General features: G+C 47.8%; 1 protein-coding gene across 3 annotated transcripts in view; it reads right to left on the minus strand.

Annotated features, from left to right (window-relative positions):
- Window positions 1–8,513, minus strand: part of GLCE (glucuronic acid epimerase) — a 75,362-nt gene extending 66,849 nt beyond the window's left edge. For 2 of the 3 annotated variants that reach the window (XM_056571605.1, XM_056571599.1), the window contains exon 1: window positions 8,394–8,513. The gene's annotated coding sequence lies outside the window, so the exon portion shown is untranslated. The remainder of the gene's footprint in view (window positions 1–8,393) is intronic. The other variant, XM_056571602.1, reaches the window with a different exon arrangement.
- Between the last annotated feature and the right edge of the window lie 5,857 nt (window positions 8,514–14,370).

Genomic DNA, 14,370 nt, shown 5'->3' on the forward strand with positions numbered 1-14,370 from the left:
TTTGCAAGCAAATGACTGAACATACCCTAAGGCTATGGTTGAATGCCTGCATGAAAAATCTCAGTGTGGACATGTCACCAAAAGCGGAGCATGGCAGCGCTAGGACCGCTTGGATAGGTGCAGTCTCAGATGGCAATGCATTTCCCTGTCTATTCTTTGTACGGATGCTGGAATCTGAGTTTCCGCGGCAAAATATCTGGCACATAAATTCTGCTGTGTAAACAGTGCGACAGAATCCTATTGAAATCAATGGGACTCTGCTGCAGCAGAACATCCATGCCTAATTCATTTGCAGAATTGTGCACAAAAATTTCTTCTTAGACTTTTATCCAAAACGTTTTTTTTTTTTTGTTTTTTTTTTTTTTTTAAATGCAAAACATAATGTTGGTGTGCCAATGCGTCTTTTTAAAATATGGCAGATGTCTACTTTTTGAAAATATAAGACTATGGAGGGTATAAAACATTTTTTTTCTATTTACTTTATAATTTGGTATTATTTGCGTTAGTCAAAACAGTTTGAAAATTGTTCTAGTAGAGTAAGGTTGTCTCCCATTAGAACATGGACATTATGGAGTGGGGCCTCCAACTCTGGTAGACCCAACCTATCCATGGATTGCATGGTCGACTACTTCAATGGCTGGCATTTAATGCTAAACGTATAGCTGGACATGGCTTCCCCTGATCATCTAGAGTAAAATCAGATGATCACAATAATGGTTCTTTTTAGACCAGGGTATTGGAACAATGAAAGTTGAACCAGAGGGTGGAACAAGAGTTACCCAATGGTGCCCCAGTATCAGAGGGCAAGAAGTGTGCGGTGCTTCCATAACTTAAAAGGGATATTTCAGCCCCTAAAATGTATACCCTACCCAGAGGATAGGGCAGAACTGATCTCTCAGACTCCCCATGATCTCTCGGGTAGGCATGTGATCCAAGCATTGTCTACAGGAGCGTCGGAGGCATCAAAACAATGCATTTTGGTACCTCAAGTGCTCCCACAGACAAGGCATAGAGGGCATGCTGACCCACCACTCCATGCAGTGCAGAAAGTCAGGGCCCCATTCTGGAGATCGGAGGTCCCAGAGGATAAGGGTTATGTTTTTTAGGGGCTGGAGTACCAATTTAAAAGCAAGGAAAAGCAAAGAATAACGTTTGACCTTCTCAGCATTGCTGAATGGTGAATGGAGGTTACCTAGGGATAATGAAGGTGCATATAACTTTTAGTCTATGTGGCATGAAGCTTAGTTCAGTGTTAATAAGATGGCGGAAAACCTAGAGCTCAATGGTGACTGACAGCATTATGCAAAAGCTTGGGCTGCCGCTTAAATGAGGAAAAAGTCACGACGGATTATAAGAGCACTGCAAAAAATATAAATAAATTCTGCAGTAGTAACATATAGAATATACTGCCGGGGGATCTCACTCCAGATTTAAAAAAAAAAAATTATATTTATATATAATATATTAGTAGTTTTTCAACAGCTGTAGGGCCGCGAGTTGGGAGATCACTGGTCTAGATGGTAATGGCATATAAAATAAACATGTTTAATATTCCTTATTAGATGTGAGTGATAATATGAGATTAGAGACAAGGTCAGATTTCCTGTTATTTGTGGAACTGAGGCGCTGTCAATCATGCGATTCGAGCAGTCAGCGTCCAGACCGCCATCAATTACCCAGACGGGAGATTTCCATAATAGATGGCTCACTAGCATGCTGATCAATTCACTGTATAGAGAGCAGAGTATTCTTATGCCATAAACACCGAATTATTGTTTTACTCCTCTTCATCTATTACAGCAAACAAAAGTCACATGCAATAAATTCTTGTGATGGTAAATATGGGACAACTAAAAACATACATGTAGAGAATAGGAAATTAATCTCCAGAAATTAATCAGACATTGCATAACATTCCCAAAAACTGAGGTGCATGGCCACTGTTCTTCCTATTCCTAGCAATCATGAGGAAAACCACTTCTCATAGGTGATAGATGAGGGTCCATAGTAGATAGTAGACTAGCTTCTATGATGTCTCTCATACACCGTACACACAGAAGAGGGAGATCCTGCTCCTCTAGATCTCACCTTCAGAACCAGCAGCAGCATGGAGGGAATTATAGAGCAGCATTGGGATGAGTTAAAGGGGTATTCCAGGCAAAAAAAACTTTCTTTATATATTAACTGGCTCCGGAAAGTTAAACAGATTTGTAAATTACTTCTATTAAAAAATCTTAATCCTTCCAATAGTTATTAGCTTCTGAAGTTGAGTTGCTGTTTTCTGTCTAACTGCTCTCTGATGACTCACGTCCCGGGAGCTGTCCAGCTCCTATGGGGATATTCTCCCATCATGCACAGCTCCCGGGACGTGACATCATCATTGAGCAATTAGACGGAAAACTTCAGAAGCTAATAACTATTGGAAGGATTAAGATTTTTTAATAGAAGTAACTTACAAATCTGTTTAACTTTCAGGAGCCAGTTGATATATAAAAAAAAAGTTTTTGCCTGGATAACCCCTTTAACACTTACTAGAGCCTACAGCATGTTCTCTCTGTGTCTCTTTCTAACTCTGGGGGGGGGGGGGGGGGGCATAAGAAAGGGGCATTTTCCCTCTTAATAAAATTACAAAGTTTTCCATATTCCATTGCACCATTGACTTATCCAAATTTAGTTGAAAGGTTAGAGATAGAGATGAGCGAATTTACAGTAAATTCAATTCGTCACGAACTTCTCGGCTCGGCAGTTGATTACTTTTCCTGCATAAATTAGTTCAGGTGCTCCCGTGGGCTGGAAAAGGTGGATACAGTCCTAGGAGACTCTTTCCTAGGAATGTATCCACCTTTTCCAGCCCACCGGAGCACCGGAAAGCTGAACTAATTTACGCAGGATAAGTCATCAACTGCAGAGCCGAGAAGGTCGTGACGAATCGAATTTACTGTAAGTTCGCTCATCTCTAGAGAATACCTCAAGACATATGGCATCTGATGGAGCGTGCACAGTAATGTTTGTCAGAATAGAGAGGTACAGTTAGGGCCCGTTCACACGGAGTAATTCAAGAGGAATTTACTCAAGTAATTCCTCTTGAATTCTCCGCTCCAAATTAATGCACATCTCCTCTGCCCATTGACTTTAATGTTTTTTCCGCTGTCCTATTCACACTGCGGAAATTCTGCTAGCAGAATTCCGACGCTGAATTCCGCTCTGCTTGAAGAAAGAGCATGTTCATTCTTCAAGCGAAATCCGCTAGCAGAAACCAATTGAAGTCAATGGTAAAAAAAAAATTCCGCCCGACAGTTTTCGCGCGGAAATGGCTGAAAAACCCTTCACTTCTTTCTCCCCCATGTCCGCGCGCGATTCCGCGCAAATTGCGCACAAATTTCCCGTGGAAAAAATATATATTTTCCGCCCGTAAATTTTTCAGCCTGAATTACTCTTCATTTACTCCGTGTGAAGGCACCCTAAGGCCGGAATCACACTACGGAATTCCGTTTTGAAATTCTGCAGCAGCAAAGTCCCATTGCTGGCAATGGGATTCCACTGCACAGTGCACACTGCGGATTTTTCCAGGCAGACATTCCACCCGGAAATAAATTCCCTGGAAAAATTCTGCCAGAACATTGAACTCGTTCAATGTTCTAGCGGATCTCCGCCCAGCAGACAGAGTCTATGGGGACGGCAATATCTTTGCAGTTCTAGCGCCAACTGATTGGCCGCACTCAAAATCTCCATCCAGTTTTCATCTGGCCAGAGATTCCGCAGTGTGAACCCAGCCTAAGAGGTCTTACACATCTCTAGGGGGCGCTAGTGCTGAATAAAACTGTAATACGACCAATGCAAAAGCCCTTATAGGGGTTTTCTCCCAGATCGTTGCCTAAGAAGATTTGCCATTCTTGATCCCAACAAAGCTGGATGCCAAGGAAGCTTTGATGGCACCCATATTACGAGTAATATACAGTTGTACTTCCAATAAATTCTCTTTATTCTGGGACTGGTAGTGTTTCTTCACTTTCGGTCAGTAACCCTTTGAACACTGTAAAATGAACAAAAAAATAAACACGGACTCAGGTCAAAATACTAGTAGATGAGTGGAGCATAGTCAGCCGCTCGCCCTCGGACTGCTGTGTTATTTGCCATGTGAGGTCATTCACACCGCACCGTGGCGGCTGGTTGACTGGAAGCAAACAACACCGCTCCTTACTGTGCTGAAATGTTTCATACTAATTCTCAGAACCGAAAATATAAGGCTCTTCTCCAAAAAACACAGGAAAGTGGTGACCAAATTTCCTGCTTAGCTAAAATAAAAATAAATTTTTTTTTTAAAGGCACAAAAATACTGATCATCACTAACTTTAGAATGGAAAATTTCTTAAGAAGAAGCTGTAATTTTGCAATAGCTGGAGGCACCCTGGTTGGGAAACATTGAGCTAGGCTCTTGAATGCCAAATCTACCCAGTTATGCAACTCTACATCCTAAGGCTTCTATCTGTGCAAGTATTGGGCAGACTTTGCATTAAAAATAAATAAATCTGGAGCCGGGCCGCACTGCAGCAGGTATCGGACATGGTATTGGGGAGATTAAAGGAGTCCCCGATATGATGCAAATGCTGGGTATCGGTCCTGATACTAGTATCTGTATCGGGACATCCCTACTCAAAACCGTACTAAACTGTATCAAAACGTGTGTACAAATTTTAACCCGTATACGGTTTGAAAAATGATGTTCGATTGCATACAATTTTTTTTTTTAAAGAAAAATCTGTATACGTTTTTAACCTTTCACTCTATTATGAATAAAGTTTCCCTTGTTTGACTGAAATTCCAAGAAAAAAAAAAAAAAGAAAACTGCAAAGTCAAAAACCGTATGATGCAAACCGGATGGAACCATACGCACATACGGTTCTGTACAGTTCCCATTGATTTCCATGTTAAAAAACACTGTATACGTTTTTTTTCACCCAGACGAAAAACAGTGGTAGGCTATGGTTTTTGGGTAAGGGAAAAAACGTACAAGAAGCAAAATGGATGCAACCGGGTGCATCGTTTGGCATACGGTTTTCAATGGAGAGTCAATGCATACGGTTTTCAAATTGAAACCGTATACAGGAACTGTATTGCAAAAACGTGGTGTGAATGCAGCGTAAAAGCAGAACCTGATGGTGCGTTGGGATTCTGATAGCAAGAATAGCCCCTTGTCACCAAAGTCTTCTCCATGGATTGCTTGGCACTGCTGTCCTGGAAATGGTATGGGGCATCCAAAACCAGCACAACAACACTGTCAAAATCATAGATCCACAGGACCCCCCCCCCCCCCTAAACATTACCACGTCTTCTATCAGTCCTATATGTTTCTGCTTATGTTCATTCACAGGCAGTGCTTCTCCTCAGTCCCCAAGGTTAGTTCTGGTCACTTCTTGTGACTACACGTCCGAGCCGTGATTAATTTTACCATTTAATTCCATTCTAACAGCGTGTCCCAACAAGTGAGAAGAGCACGTAAGATAGAGGGTACCGCGGCCTGGAGCAGCATTTGCTCATTTCTGACTAAACCGCGCAGCACAGCAATTCTCATCCACAAACAAATTCACGTCTATAAAACCCACAAAAGCTACAGGTCTGTTCACACAACAAAGTCACATTACGGCTTTCGATGCAATTTTGCAAAATCGCATCAAAGGCAACGGCCCTGATTTAACTAAAGTGAACCGGACTGTCTTAACAGTTTGCGCTCCAGAATGTTGCTGCCAAATTTTGTCTTGTGAAAAAAAAAAATAAAATAAAATAAAAAAACACACACACTGTTGTAACGGTACATTCACATGGGAAGGTTACCCGCAGCAGAAAATTTCCAATCAACAGAAGACCCAATTTTTTCTGCTATGGAAAATCTGCTGCAAGAAACCCAAGCCCCCCCACCATACAACTCCTATCATTCCTCAACAGCCTTCTGGTGTCAGGCAATGATGGCAATTGTACAGCCACAGGTTGGAGAACACCGTCATAGCCATATACCATCACTTCATGGCTTGTCAGACCTCTGGGACCCCGCTCTTCAAACTACAGGGAGAATCAGAGTCTTTTCTGGAGATCCTATGGATATAAGGTTTCTATGGGCTGGATACCCCTTTAATAGCCCCATTCCTGCCTCTTTCACATATGGCGGATATGAAGCAGATTTGTTGCAGATCTTCTCAATCAACTTCAAGAGGGAACTGAAAATCTGCATAATTTCAGTCCTGTGCGAATACACTCTAAGCGTACGTTCACACGCGCTGATTTTTTAGCCGGTTTTCCGCTGCGTATTTGAAAGTGGGCGGGCTCTTCTCGGCTGTCCGCAGTAGATTTTCCACGGCGGAATGTACACTGCAGAAAATCCGCCGCAAGCCCCATTGAAGTCAGTAGGGACTGTGGTGGATTTTCCACAGCGTAAATTCCACCGCGGAAAATCTACTGCGGACAGCCGAGAAGAGCCCGCCCACTTTCAAATACGCAGCGGAAAACTCGCGCGTGTGAACTTACCCTTAGGCCAGGTTCACACTACGGAGTTTCCAAGTGGAATTTCGTTTTGAAATTCCGATGCAGTAGAGTCCAATTGCTGGCAAAGGGATTCCGCTGCAGAGTTTTCGAGGTGGAATTTCCACCCGGAAAACCCACTCCAAAAAATTCCGCCAGAACATTGAACTTGTTCAACGTTCTGGCGGCTTTCCACTCCGCAGACCTGCTGTCTATGGGGACGGCAATGTCTGTGCGATCCGAAAATCAGTCGGCGCTGGCTGCGCGCTAGTCAAAAGTTTTCCGGCTGGAGATTCTCTTGCGTGAACTCGGCCTTAGGCTATGGTCACACAGCAGAAGCGGAAATTCTACTTTTCCACATAAATTCTGTGCAGAAAAGCAGAAAGTGGAATTTATGCAGATTTGCTGAATTTGCACAGAATTCTAGCGGAATTTCAAATTCCCATTAACTGTAACCGGACTCCAAGCGGAGTTCTACAAAATTTGGTTGTGTGAATGGGACAGTGGAATCCGTTGCACATTTTTGGGGGGAGATATATCAAAACCTGTGCAGAGTAAAAGTTGCCCAGTTGCCCATAGCAACCAATCAGATCGCTTCTTTCATTTTGCAGAGGCCTTGTTAAAAATGAAAGCAGCAATCTGATTGGTTGCTTTGCGCAATTTTTCCTCTGGACAAGTTTTTGATAAATCTCCCCCTATGCGCACTGTATTTTGCAGAATTCTGCTTGGAAATTCCGCCATGTGAACATAGCCTTGGGGGTACATGCACCTAAACAGATTTGGTTGGGATTTTTCAAGAAAGTAATCCACCAAGTGTGCATATACCTTTGTTAAATTCTTCCTTTTAACATTTTTAACATTTAAGAATTTAAAGATTTAAAATTAAAAAATGTTAAATGAAAGATTTACATTTTAAATAAAAATAAAAAAAAATGTATATTTAAAATATTTAAGATTGAAAGGAGAAAAATACCAAAGCAGGAGTCATTAATGCATAATGGCTCCGATGTCTATGGTCACGCTGTACAACCTTACGTGAACCATAAACAGCACATCCATAATCCCCCCTGACAGGGACGTTTTCACCATCATCGCGGTCTGGTGTATTGGGACCATTTCCAGGACTCCGGTGGAGATTTATAAAAAAAAACATGTGCAGAGGAAAAGTTGAGTAGTTGCCCATAGCAACCAGATTGCTACTTTCATTTTTAAAAACACCATATAAGAAGCAATCTGATTGGTTGTGTCCGGTACAACAATATGGCATCCAACTGTTGCAAAACTCCCAGCATGCCCGGGCAGTTGTTGGCTCTCCAGGCATGCTGGGAGTTGTAGTTCTGTAATAGCTGGAGAACACAATGCACACAAGGCCATCACTATGACTGTATAGAACAGTGGTCTGCAAACCGTGGTCCTCCAGATGTTGCTAAACTACAACTCTCAGCATGCCCGGACAGCCATTGGCTGTCCGGGCATGCTGAGAGTTGTAGTTTTGCAACATCTGGAGGACCACGGTTTGGAGACCATTGGTATGTAAGGTTGCTGCATCTTAATTTTATATACTGTATGTGGATTTGTAATCTACTAGCCATAGATTACAATAGGAAATGAGGTCGCCCGATTCTTTACTCTGATTTGCCCGATCCTCCAATCTGATTTGCCCAAAGTAATTGTGGGCATCGGACTTGTCAATGCAAACAGATCTGCTCCTATATACTCGGTGCATGAAGAGATCGGCGATCTACTGCACAATATACACAGAGACTGACCCCCAGCTCATATAGAACCCTATACACACACGACCACTGCGTTTTGAAGCCGATATGAATACGGTTATGAAAAAAAAAAATAAACGCAACGTAACGTAACGCTCCACAAACCTCTGCTCCGGGACCGGTCAGCTCCCTATGCCGGATCCGCTTCTGTCTCCCGGGCCTCACCTCCTAGACCGAGTCCGTACTAATCTTCAGGAGGGGGGGGGGGTTTAATAAACCAATCACAAGATCCCCTCCCGGCCACAGTGAAAAGGCCGTCCAATCAGATGCAGAGCCGTGCGTCACAAACAGCCAATCAGCGAGAAGAATCGTCGTTCACGTGGGTTTCTCACCTCCTTGCGCAGCCAATCAGAAGGCGAAACTGACACCTTCTTTGGAAGGTAAGAAACTACTTGGCCCCGCCCAGAGATTCGAGACGAGCCTGGAACGAGGCTTGAATCGCAAACGTGGGAAGGGATGTTTGGAGTTTTACGTCACCGCCGTCAGCTGAGATTATTTTTATTTTTTTATAAAATCATTTGTGAATGAAAGGCGCGGAAATGAGAAGGTTCATTCCCTAAAGCACAGTGTACCCTAACCTGTGGCTTTACAAGTATCATGTGGATGCATGATGGGAGTTGTAGTTTTGCCACATCTGGAGAGTTTACACATGTTCTGTGTATAGAACAAGGTTTCCCAACCAGGGTGCCTCCAGCTGTTGCAAAACTACAATTCTCGGCATGCCCTTGGCTGTTCGGGCATGCTGGAAGTTGTAGTTTTGCAACAGCTGGAGGCACCCTGGTTGGAAAACTGGTATAGAAGACAACCTAGCCTAGTCAAGAGCAAGCAAAAGGCATATATAGTCATTATAAAGGTGTTTCCCAACCAGGGGTCCTCCAACTGTTGACAATCTACAATTAAATGTGTAATTAATATTAGCAACTTATGCACTTAAATCATAATCGGGGTATATATATGTAGTGGATTAGCATGTATTAATATAAATACTAATATTGAATGGGCACTGTCACCAACTTTATTTTTTGATATGTTGTAGTACTTATGTACTACAACACATCTGTAATATATTTTCATTATTTATTTTTAAATTTTATAGGTGAATTTTACTTTTGAAAACCGGCCACTAGGGGTCTCCCTCCTAGTGGCCGGCTGCAGCACGGCTTGACGTCACGCCTGAATTTGGACTGATTGCGGCCGGGAAATCGGTCCCAATTCATTTACACTGCGCTCGCTCCCTGCCTGTCAATCAGACAGGTGGGAGCGACCGCATTGGCTCCCCTGGCCACTGGCTGGGAGGACACTCCTCCAGCACATGTCATTGCCGCCGCTGCCACTGCACGCCCGCTGCCGGACTCTGCAGTATCAGAACAGAGGGAACGGGGTATGCGGGGCGGGGGGGGTTTGTGACGGAGGGAACAGGGTATGCTGGGGGGGGGGGGGGGTGACGGAGGGAACGGGGTATGCTGGGGGGGGGGGGGGGGTGACGGAGGGAATGGGGTAGCGCCGTAGCGCCGCATAGCACTAACATATAGTTTATCTATACAGGGTTCCTCCAGCTGTTTCACTACTACAACTCCCAGCATTCCCTGACAGCCAATAGATGTCAGGGCAAGCTGGGAGTTGTAGTGGTGAAACAGCTGGAGGCACCCTGTGTAGATGAACTAAGGGCGGAAGCCCCACCCAGCAGGCATCAGTGACATGTGCCTTCTGGGGAAGTCTGGCTGGTAGTGAGCACACTACCAGGCAGACAAAAAGGCATTTTTAATATAGTAAAAAGAAAAATTAAAAGCAGGGAGGGGGTTAGGGATAGATGTGCAATAGGCAGGGACAGAAAAAAAAAAAAAGGATGGTGGGAGCTACCCTTTAAAATGCCTATTTTTCCTATACTGCATACCAAAGTCTTCACTGAACTAAACTGCTCCCTCCTTCTCCACCTGAAATGCTCCCTCCCTCCATGGAGCGTGGAAGATGGCGTCCTGGATTGGAATGTGATAGAGATAAGGAATACGCAGAAGGAGATTTAACCAATAAAGTGCTTTTAACACCCAATTTATACAACCCCTTTTGAAGACGTCACTATAATCTATATATACCTTGTACAGTCTCTTCCTGGTTTAATAAAGAAAGTATCAACTCAGCTGACAGGTGTCTGAGTGGTCTTTCTTAGCAGGTGCACCGCTTCTGATAAAACTAATCAGGAAGGGAGCCGATCTTCACTGGGTACAACCAGGATCTATTTCATATAGGTATCTTACAGTAAATCATAATGTTATTAAAGCAGTGCTCCAGTGCACGAACACTTATCCCCTATCCAAAGGATTGGGGATAGGTGTCTTATAATGGTGGTGGTGGGGGGGGGGGGGGGTCCAACCATCACTCGGACTCCCCATGATCTCCTGCACAGCACCCCGGTAGTCTCCAGGAACAAGGCACGTTGACCCCTGCACAAAGCAGCCACCTACATCTGCCAAGTGCTGTATCTGAAGCTCTTTCATAGAGATACATGGGGAATGCAGTGGTGCTGTGCAGAAGATCAGGGGGGTCCCCACGATCAGACACTTATCCCCTATCCTTTTGATATGTAAACACTAGTTACACCATTTTTTTTGTATGTATCAACTTTTTGCACTAAACTAACCACTGAAATGATTGCTGTTAAAACCTACCATTGCCTTTTTCCTACATGTTTCACCACTGCATGTGGCTTTATCAAGGAGGGTGTCACGAACCGAGACGTGCGGGTGGTAGGATTATCTATAAAATCACTATTTGTCTACACTAGACCGAAAATAATGATAAAAAATCCCTCTTACACCACCCAATTAAATCGCTGACACTGGTCCTGGATCGCCAGGCAGACACTGCTTCCTCTCTGTGTGAGCCGCATCTGCGGCCTACACAGAGAGGAGAAGTGACCTCTACCCCTGCAGTGCAGGCACCGATGACATCACTCTATGGCGCGTGCACTGTAAAGGATAGAAGATGCTGTCCACTGCTGCCTGAGATCTTTGCGTTGGACATCATCATGTGAGCACCATTTTTTTTACATCCTGGGGAGGGGAGGGAATGGGGGGGGGATAACGACTCTGCTGCCTACACCTACTGTGGGGGGAACTCTGCTGCCTACACCTACTGTGGGGGGAACTCTGCTGCCTACACCTACTGTGGGGGGAACTCTGCTGCCTACACCTACTGTGGGGGGAACTCTGCTGCCCACACCTACTGTGCTGCCAACACCTACTGTGGGGGGGGGGACTCTGCTCCCACACCTACTGTGGGGGGGGACTCTGCTTCCCACACCTACTGTGGGGGGGACTCTGCTGCCCACACCTACTTTGGGGGGAACTCTGTTGCCCACACCTACTGTGGGGGGGAACTCTGCTCCCACACCTACTCTGGGGGTAACACTGCTGCCCACACCTACTGTGGGGGAACTCTGCTGCCCACACCTACTGTGGGAGGGGGGGGGAACTCTGCTCCCACACCTACTCTGGGGGGGGGGACTCTGCTGCCCACACCTACTGTGCTGCCAACACCTACTGTGGGGGGACTCTGCTGCCCATACCTACTGTGGGGGGAACTCTGCTGCCCACACCTACTGTGTGTGTGTGGGGGGGGGGGACTCTGCTGCCCACACATACTGTGGGAGGGACTCTGCTTCCCACACCTACTGCCCACACCTACTGTGCTGCCAACACCTACTGTTGGGGGGGGGGGGACTCTGCTCCCACACCTACTGAGGGGGGGACTCTGCTGCCCACACCTACTGTGGGGGGAACTCTGCTGCCTACACCTACCGTGGGGGGAACTCTGCTGCCCACACCTACTGTGGGAGGGAACTCTGCTGCCCACACCTACTGTGGGGGGAACTCTGCTGCACACGCCTATTGTGGGGGGGGGACTCTGCTCTGCCCACACCTAGTGTGGGGGGAAACTCTGCTCCCACACCTACTGTGGGGGGGAACTCTGCTGCCCAAATCTACTGTGGGGAGGGGAACTCTGCTTCCCACACCTACTGTCCTGCCAACACCTACTGTGGGGGGGAACTCTGCTCCCACACCTACTATGAGGGGGGGGGGGAACTCTGCTGCCCACATCTACTGTGGGGGGGGGAACTCTACTGCCCACACGTACTATGGGGGGAACTCTGCTGCCCACACCTACTGTGGGGGGGAACTCTGCTCCCACACCTACTGTGGGGGGGGGGAAACTCTGCTGCCCACACCTACTGTGCTGCCAACACCTACTGTGTGGGGGGAACTCTGCGGCCCACGCCTACTGTTTGAGGGGAGAACTCTGCTGCCCACACCTACTGTGGGGGGGGGGACTCTGCTGCCCACACCTACTGTGGAGAGGGGGGGACTCTGCTGCCCACACCTACTGTGGGGGGGACTCTGCTGCCACACCTACTGTGGGGGGGAACTTTGCTGTCCACACCTACTGTGGGGGGGGGGGGACTCTGCTCCCACACCTACTGTGGGGGGGACCCTGCTGCCCACACCTACTGTGGGTGGGGGGGGATTCTGCTGCTCACACCTAATGTGGGGGGGGGAACTCTGCTGCCCACACCTACTGTGGGGTGGAACTCTGCTGCCCACACCTACTGTATGGGGGGGGGGACTCTGCTACCCACACCTACTGTGGGGGGATGACTCTGCTGCCCACACCTACTGTGCTACCAACACCTACTGTGGGGGGGGGACTCTGCTGCCCACACCTACTGTGGGGGGAGGAACTCTGCTGCCCACACCAATTTTGGGGGGTGAACTCTGCTGCCCACACCTGCTGTGTGTGGGGGGGGAACTCTGCTGCTCACACCTACTGTTTAGGGGGGGGAGCTCTGCTGCCCACACCTACTGTGGGGGGAACTCTGCTGCCCACACCTACTGTGGAGGGGAACTCTGCTGCCCACACCTACTGTGGGTGAAACTCTGCTGCCAACACCTACTGTGGGGGGAACTCTGCTGCCCACACCTACTGTGGGGGGGGAACTCTGCTGCCCACACCTACTGTGGGTGGAACTCTGCTGCCAACACCTACTGTGGGGGGGACTCTGCTGCCCACACCTACTGTGCTACCAACACCTACTGTGGGGGGGGGACTCTGCTGCCCACACCTACTGTGGGGGGAGGAACTCTGCTGCTCACACCAATTTTGGGGGGTGAACTCTGCTGCCCACACCTGCTGTGTGTGGGGGGGGGAACTCTGCTGCTCACACCTACTGTTTAGGGGGGGGAGCTCTGCTGCCCACACCTACTGTGGGGGGAACTCTGCTGCCCACACCTACTGTGGGTGAAACTCTGCTGCCAACACCTACTGTGGGGGGACTCTGCTGCCCACACCCACTGTGCTACCAACACGTACTGTGGAGGGGACTCTGCTGCCCACACCTACTGTGGGGGTGGGGGGATCTCCGCTGCCCACACCTACTGTGGGGGGGGACTCTGCTGCCCACACCTACTGGGTGGGGGGGACTCTGCTGCCCACACCTACTGTGGGGGTGGGGGGATCTCCGCTGCCCACACCTACTGTGGGGGGGGAACTCTGCTGCCCACACCTACTCTGGGGGGGCTACTCTGCTGGCTACACCTACTGTGGGGGGAGGATCTCTGCTGCCCACACCTACTATGCTACCAACACCTACTGTGGGGGGGGACTCTGCTGCCCACACCTACTGTGGGGGGAGAAACTCTGCTGCTCACACCAATTTTGGGGGGTGAACTCTGCTGCCCACACCTGCTGTGTGGGGGGAGCTCTGCTGCCCACACCTACTGTGGGGGGAACTCTGCTGCCCACACCTACTGTGGGGGGGGAACTCTGCTGCCCACACCTACTGTGGGGGGAGGAACTCTGCTGCCCACACCAATTTTGGGGGGTGAACTCTGCTGCCCACACCTGCTGTGTGGGGGGGGAACTCTGCTGCTCACACCTACTGTGTGGGGGGAGCTCTGCTGCCCACACCTACTGTGGGGGGAACTCTGCTGCCCACACCTACTGTGGGGGAGAACTCTGCTGCCCACACCTACTGTGGGTGGAACTCTGCTGCCAACACCTACTGTGGTGGGGACTCTGCTGCCCACAC

This window comes from Hyla sarda, chromosome 4 (assembly GCF_029499605.1).
Source record: "Hyla sarda isolate aHylSar1 chromosome 4, aHylSar1.hap1, whole genome shotgun sequence".
NCBI classification, from domain to species: Eukaryota; Metazoa; Chordata; class Amphibia; order Anura; family Hylidae; genus Hyla; species Hyla sarda.